This window comes from Pongo pygmaeus, chromosome 1 (genome assembly GCF_028885625.2).
Source record: "Pongo pygmaeus isolate AG05252 chromosome 1, NHGRI_mPonPyg2-v2.0_pri, whole genome shotgun sequence".
NCBI classification, from domain to species: Eukaryota; Metazoa; Chordata; class Mammalia; order Primates; family Hominidae; genus Pongo; species Pongo pygmaeus.
Genome location: NC_072373.2, coordinates 143,826,613 through 143,834,700, shown reverse-complemented (window position 1 = coordinate 143,834,700; position 8,088 = coordinate 143,826,613). Strand labels below are relative to the sequence as shown.

At 39.5% G+C, this 8,088-nt stretch overlaps 1 long non-coding RNA gene across 1 annotated transcript in view; it reads right to left on the bottom strand.

The window, feature by feature from the left end:
* Window positions 1–4,391: 4,391 nt before the first annotated feature.
* The window catches only part of LOC129031498 (uncharacterized), a 55,800-nt gene continuing 52,103 nt past the window's right edge, over window positions 4,392–8,088 (bottom strand). Inside the window, exon 5 of the long non-coding RNA XR_010124109.1 lies at window positions 4,392–7,815. This is a non-coding gene — a long non-coding RNA (uncharacterized LOC129031498). The remainder of the gene's footprint in view (window positions 7,816–8,088) is intronic.

The window sequence follows — 8,088 nt, the reverse complement described above, 5'->3', positions numbered from 1 at the left end:
AGATCTCATGGCACTAAATATAATATACCAAGCCTTCCTTGAAAGTTTGGTGAATATTAATTAGGAAAGAGAATAGTTCTATTGGTTTCCTGACAAACTCTTGGCAGTCTGTGGACTTTTAGCAAACTTAATGGTCAGAAATACATTTCAAAATTCCTCCAAATCACCATTATCACCACAGCCACCAAGTGCCCAATTGTTTCTTTTATCCGAGTACACTGAGGAGGCCTGTGGATTATTACTGTTTCATTACTTCTCTCTGTTTACAGTTTTAGAGTGCAAATTGAAACTGAACTTTAAAGAAAAAACAACTTCCTAAAACTATTCTGTAGAGAAAAGGCAATGAAAGGTGAGGCAAATTGTGAGATAAATTTATTGATAACAAAAAAGATTTTTTTTCCAGTATAAATGACTCACTCATTCAAATATGTTGAAGATATGCCACATGAGTAAAGATTTTGTACATTTTGCTTCCTTGAGTTTGTTGTTGCCACGAATGCAGTAATACGGCATTCTGAAACCTCTTCCCCAGAGCAAATTTCACAGATGTCCAGCCAAATAAATTGCTATTTCTAGCTTGACTTTTTCTGGCAACAACAAGAATTTCACGTTCTGAGCCCATAGTATAAAAATATAAAGAATCTTTATCATTTAGTGAAGCTTGAAATATGTCAGGCACTGTGTTAAGTGTTTTCATTCTTTGTTTCACTTAATTCTAAACAGCCCTATGGTACATATGTATCATGAACCCCACTTTTCAGGAGAAGAAACTGAGGCTTAGAAAGCTTAATTTAGTCGTTCTCAACCAGCCAACAGACACCAAACTGTTCTCCAATACTGTTCACAGTTATTGAAGGTCAGAACGTTTTTTCCCAGTGACATCTCTTAGCCTGAGCTGGAATTCTGTGGAGCATACAGGGTGGCAGAAGCCTGGTCTATGGAGCTGCTGTAGCTTTAGCTTCTTCTTGCCCAAGCGAAATGCCATGTTGGCAGGATCATCTAAGCAGAAAATGTCTCTATCTGCTATCTGGCGGAGACTCCATACAATACCAAAGATTTCTAGGAAGGAACCAACTTCCTGCTTCCAGGTTCTACCTCCAAACTCTCCACAATTCTTAGTCCTCTGAGAAGGAGGTGGTGTGCAAGGAATGTTGCAGAAATCATTAATTTCTTAATCTGGATGGAATAAATCTCTTAATCCATCTCCTTTTAACAACAACAAAAAAAATCCAGACTTCATGTACTGTATTGCTTTTGTCATATACAGTCATTGCCTATTGCCAGAAATAGTGTATGTTTGCTTAAGACTTAATAACCCTATAATTTTTAAAATGTGTGAGTTCAGGTAGTTTTTTATATTGTGTTAAAATGACAGAATTCTTTATATTTCCAAAGTTAGTTATGAAGATAAGATGACCTGTCTATAAAACGGATAACCAAAAATATTATTTAACACAAACAGCATGGAAAGCACTGCTGAAATGTAAAAATATTTTACTCATTAGAGAATCCTGTGATCTCCATGCCTGGACTGGTCACATGAGCCTTACATTTAACATGCATATGTTAATGGAACACAGAAATGCCTCTCATTTCCACCTCAAGAAAAAAATCATCTGACTGAACGCATCGTCATTTATTGAGCCACTGTCTCACTTTCGAATATGCTCAGCTTTAGGCAAAAATATGTCTGCATAAACTCATGTGATTAGTGAGCCTTCACAGATGTCTTTTTTAACTAAAAATACATAGTAAATCTAATCAAATTAAATACCTATGGGAAATTTTAGTTCAGCCCAATAAGATTACATGTAGGAATAGATAAACTCTGTAAGATTAAAAATTAATAAAACATTTATTACTAATTTATATCCCTTTCAGAAATAAGATTAGTAAAACTGATACTAACGTTTAAACTCAAGTTACTCTTAATAGGGCAAGATCAGAAATGGGTAAGCTCATCCAGAGACTGAAATAACCACAATAAGTTCACATGAGTTGTGAACAAACTGAATTCTCAGCTCCTCCAAGAGGAGGCTGATGTTCAAATGCAGGCTTTTAAAATTCTCTTCACCTAAAGAATTAATTGCATTTTCAGGAGGAATGAGTTCAGTTTGATGGGATGACAATAAACTGCCTTGGTTTTCAGCACAAATTTGGGACGGTTCCTTTTCCACATTTTTCATGTTAGATATTATCCCTAGTGCAGCATATTTGTGTGTCAAATGGATGCTTGGAAAATGTCATCATCCACTGGACATCAGGAGAGTTTAACTTTGGCCCAATGCCACTTTCAGTGGATGAATATACATATATTTCAGAAGAATTCTTCGAGTAAAATATCAATAGGAAGCCTGGAAATCAACATTTGTTTTCCAAATGTCCACATTGTCCATATGTATTTACTCAAGTCTTTATTGTTCTTAAATTTTTGAAAGAGAAGTGATGAAGTTCTGCCATGCTACAGTATTACAAAACCAAAATTAAAAAAATTGATAGCGTGCTTAGATGAAAAAAAAGGGAGGGGGGTGTATCATGATTAAGAACACAAGCTTTGGGCCAGGCACAGTTGCTCATGCCTGTAATTGTAGCACTTTGGGAGGCTGAGTTGGGTGAATTGCCTGAGCTTAGGAGTTCAAGACCAGCCTGGGCAACACGATGCAACCCTGTCTCTACTGAAATACAAAAAAATTAGCTGTGCTTGGTGGCATGCACCTGTACTCCCAGGTACTTGGGAGGCTGAGGCAGGAGAATTGCTTGAACCCAGGAGGCAGAGTGCATTGCAGTGAGCCAAGATCGTGCCATTGCACTCCAGCCTGGGTGACAGAGCGAGACTCATCTAAAAAAAAAAGGAACACAAGCTTTGCTTTGTGGCTAGACCTCAGCAAGGTCCTTGAGCTTTCTGCACCTATTGATGACATGGAGTAATTATACTCACCTCATGAGATTGTTATGAGATTACATAAGATCATGTGTGCTGAGTACTTAGTACATTGACTGACTCATTCTAGTAAATTCAATATTATCAAAATATTCTCATCAATAATTTTCATTATAGAAAATGAATGTCAATACTCAGTTTAAATTGTCTTTGTCACCTTTATGTGTGGTTCAAGGAAATTTCTGTAGACTGGTAGTTCAAAGGCCTTGAAAGCCTTGGAAACTAGAAGACTTCTTGTCCTATGCTCTCTCTACACCATAAATAATCTGAAGAAAAATTGAAAAGGTTAGAATTCTGAAAGATTGTTTCTGTTCGCAATCTCCAATTCAATGCTTGTGATAGTCTGTGTACATTAAACCTATTTCTAAAACATGGGTTCAGAGTGTCTCTGAAGGGAAACAGAGGCTTATCCATTAGAGGGCATTTTGTCAGAATTTTAGTGGGTGTTCAAAATCCAGTCATTGTAGACTAAGTCCAATGCAACAGAAATTTTTTTCCCAACTGGTAGGCCTATTTGAATAATCATCTAGTTGATTTTGAAAATCATGGTCAATATTTCAAATACTATTTTATAACCCATTATTTTAAGGTGATAACATTCTTTGCATAAATAAATAAACAAAAGGAACACTAATAAAAACTCTATACTTTGACTCTCCCTGCTTTTTAACTTTTTGTTGTTTCTATTTATATCTTGCTGTACTATGGCTTGAAAAGTTGTCATTATTTCTGATTCATTCAACTTTCAGTCTTTCTGTTTAAGATAAGAGTAGATTACACACCACAGTTATGGTGTTATCATATTTTCTGTTTTTCTATGTACTTACTATCACCAGTGAGTCTTGTACCTTCAGATGGTGTCTTATTACTCATTAATGTCCTTTTCTTTCTTATTGAGGTACTCCCTTTAGCATTTCTTGCGGGATGGGTCTGGTATTGATAAAATCCCTGAGCTTTTGTTTGTTTGGGAAAGTATTTCTCCATGTTTGAAGAATATTTTCACTGGATATACTATTCTGGGGTAAAACTGTTTTTTTCTTTCAGCACTCTCTCCTGGCCTGTAAAATTTGCACTGAAAAGTCTGTTGCCAGACGTATTGGACCTCCATTGTAGGTTATTTGCTTCTTCTATCTTGCTGCTTTTAGGATTCTTTCTTTACCCTTGCCCTTTGAAAGTTTGACTATTAGATGTCTTGAAGATGGGTCTGGTATTGATGAAATCCCTCAGCTTTTGTTTGTCTGGGAAAGTATTTCTCCTTCACGTTTGAAGAATATTTTTACTGGATATACTATTCTGGGGTAAAAGTGTTTAACTTCTTTGAGTTAAATCTGCTTGGTGTTCTATAACCTTCTTATACTTAGATCTTGATATCTTTCTCTGGGTTTGGGAAGTTCTCTGTTACTATCTCTTTGAATAAACTTTCTACCCCTATCTCTTTCTCTACCTCCTCTTAAAGGCCAATAACTCTTAGATTTTCCCTTCTGAGGCTATTTTCTAAATCCCACAGGCAAGGTTCATTGTTTTTTATTCTTTTTTTTCTTTTGTCTCCTCTGACTGTATATTGTCAAATAGCCTGTCTTCAAGCTCACTAATTCTTTCTTCTGCTTGATCAATTCTGCTATTACAAGGCTCATACATTCTTCAGAAAGTCAGTTGCATTTTTCAACTCCAAAATTTCTACTTGATTCTTACTAATTATTTCAACCTGTGTTAGATTTATCTGACAGAATTCTGAATTCCTTCCTATGTTATCTTGAATTGATTTTAGTTTCCTCAACACCGCTATCTTGAATTCTCTGTCTGAAATGTCACATATCTCTGTTTCTCCAGGATTGGTCCCTGGTGCCTTATTTAGTTCATTTGGTTAGGTCATGTTTTTCTGGATGGTCTTCATGCTTGCGAATGTTCATCTGTGTCTGTGCATTGAAGAGTTAGGTATTTATTGTAGTCTTCACAGTTTGGTCTTGTTTGTTTGTACCTACCTTTCTTGAGAAGGCTTTCCAGGTATTTGAAAAGACTTGGGATTGTGATCCATGTCTGCATTGGCGGGCACTCCAAGTCCAGTAATGCTATGGTTCTTGCGGACTCACGGAGTACTGCCTTGATGATCTTGGATAAGATCTGGAATAAGTCTCTGAATTATCCAGCAGAGATCCTTATTCTCCTCCCTTACTTTCTCCCAAACAATTGAAGTTTCTCTCTCTGTTCTGAGCTACCTGGAGCTGGGGGTGGAGTAATACAAGCACCCCTGTGGCCACCACCACCGCTATGACTACATTGGGTCAGACCTGAAGCCAGCACAGCACCGGGTCTCATCCAAGGCCTGTTATAACCACTACCTGGCTACTGACTATGTTTACTCATGACCCTGGAGCTCTACAATCAGCAGGTAGGGAAGCCTGCCAGTCTTACGTACTTTCCTTCAGGGTGGCAAGTTCTCTCAGGCCCCAGAGGGTCTAGAGGTGCCATCTGGGGGCCAAGGACTAGAGTCAAAAACCTTAGAAGTCTACCCGGTATTCTATTGTACTGTGGCTGAGCTGGCACTCAACCACAATGTGCAGCCTTCCCACTCTTCCCTCCCCTTTCCACAGGCAGAGGAGCCTCACTCAGTGGCCACCACCACAGGCCCATGGGGAGTCCTGCCAGGCTGCTGTCAGTGTTCTCTTAAGGCCTAAGGGCTCTTCGGTCAGCTTGTCACGAATGCTGCCTGGACTGGGATTCACACTTCAGGGCAGTGGGCTCCACTCTGGCCCAGCAGAGGTCCAGAGATGCCATCCAAGAGTAGAGGCCTGGAATCAAGGACCCCAAGAACCTGCTTTGTGCTGTACCCTGCTGTGGCCAAGCTGTTACCAAGGGTGCAAGGCAAAACCCCCTAACTTTTCCCTCTGAGTTTCTCAAGCAGAAGGAGTCTTCTCCCCTTAGCCACCACAGCTGGGAATGTGTGAAGTTTCACCCAGAGCCAGAAAGTCTCAGAGTCTCATCCAAGGCCCATAATATACTACCTGGGTATTGCTACTGGTTATTCCGTGCCCACGGGCTCTTTAATCAGCAGGTGATAGGCCCTGTCAGGACTGAGTTCTTCCCTTCAAGGCAGCAGGTTCCCTTCTGGCTCAGGGTGTATCTAGTAACATTGTCCAGGAGCTAGAAAGGGGGCCTCAAACTCTGACTGGTACCCTATCCTACTGTGACTGAGCAAAAAAAAGTCCTCCCCACTCATCCCTCTCCTTAAGCAGAAAGAGAAAGGGCCTCTTTTGGAGCCACGAGCTGTGCAGCCTGGGGTTGGGGGAGGGGTGGCGTACGCACTCCCTTAGCTGCCCCAGCTACTGGCTCAGTAGGTCCCATGCTGCCCCCATTCATTAGCTCTGAGCCCAGTTCAGCCCTAAGCCTCTCCTACGAGTTGCAGTCCTTGTGGTCTAGGCTACCTTTCAAGTTTATTTAATACCCCAGGGCACTTTAGCTTACAGTGGCAAGGGTTGCCAAAACTCAAGTGCTAACCACTGGGATGGGTGAGTCCCCTCTGGTTAGGGCTGGTTGAAATACTACCTCTGTGGCAGGAGTCAGCTGATTTCAGCATTGTTTTGCTTTCTGCTGTGACAAGGCACCACTGAGTTCCGTGCAGTGTCTCACAATTGCTGCACTCTTCCTCTCCAAAGTACACAGATTCATTCTCCATGCCATGCAGCAGCTGCCGGGGAATACGGGGGAAGAGTGGCATCAGTGATTCAAGACTGTCTCCTACCCTCTTTAGTGCCTCTTTCAGCAATATGAATTTAAAACTAGGTACTGTGGGTGCTTGCTTGATTTTTTGTTCTTACGAAAGTGCTTTTTTCATGTAGATGGTTATTAAATTGGTATCCTTGTGGGGGTGGAGTGAGACAATCAGTGGAACGTTCTATTCGGCCAACCTGCTCTACTCCTTTTCTTCCATAGTCAAAGTTTCAGGGACACACTGATTAGAGTCAAACTATCAAAATTCACAAGATAAAAACATTTTATTCACAAGATTTCAACACCATTGTGTTTAAAAACGTGTTCAAAAGTTAGTCCTGCTCTCAAATGTCCCATTTGGCAACAATTTTGTTAGGTCCAATAAAATTCCTATTCATTAGATTTTAAAGTATTTAAAGATGGCTGCTTTGAATGTTTTCAAGCCACAGCTGGTACCAATGTGTTGATAAAAATTATCCAGGAAAGCAAGTCCAAGAATACGGATGACATTGATATGCTTTCCAGGCAAGGTGTGTACATCAAATGTCAAGCTATACTTGCCAGCTCTGATGAATAATTAGTGGAAACTTAGACATTTAGCACATGGCAGTATGTAGTTGAATAAAGAAAATTAAACACAATTTTAGAGTCTTACCATGTGCTCTCTTCCACTGGTTTCTATCACTGAGACTATGATATAAGTGGTTCTATGCTATTTTCTCCCCTTTACCTCCACCAAACAAAATTAAGTAATGTTACTCTCCTATTTGTTTAGTATTATACATCTTGTAAAGTACTTTTACATGCATTGCTAATTTAGCCTTCACATACAAATAAAACAGAGTTTGTGAAACCAGCAAGGAAGACATTATTATTCGTATTTTAAAAACTAAGAAAAGTGAAGTAACCTATGCAAAAATCAAGAAAAACAGTAAACCCATGAATTTTTTTGAAGTGCCCCAACTGTCAGTGCATCAACAAAAATTAAGTCAAACACTCTGGAACTCATCAAACATTTAGAAACCTTTGGCTCACATCCTTGGGGGCCAGACCAGCTCCAGAGGGACCAAGGAACAAGAATGGAGTTGGGGTGGGCTCCAGAAGCCCACTCTGGAAGCTCTATGAGTCTATTCAAGATGAATGAATTGCGGGATCACTCTTAGGATCTGAAAGAAAAAGAGGATATCAGTTCTAGGATGTTGTGTTAAGTTACAATGGTATATTCTAGTGGGTGGAATTGAGAGTATTTCTAATATCCAACAGAGTTAATAATACTGATACTGTCAACTAAAAAAAAAAAGTTAAGCATCTGCCTTTGCTTATACATGGCGAGGTCTCAAATATTTCCAAACCATATGTGGATTTCACATGGATTTGATGATACTGTATAGCTGCTTTTTTATTTCTTGGTTGATTTTTTTTAGGTAGGGTCTTGGAAA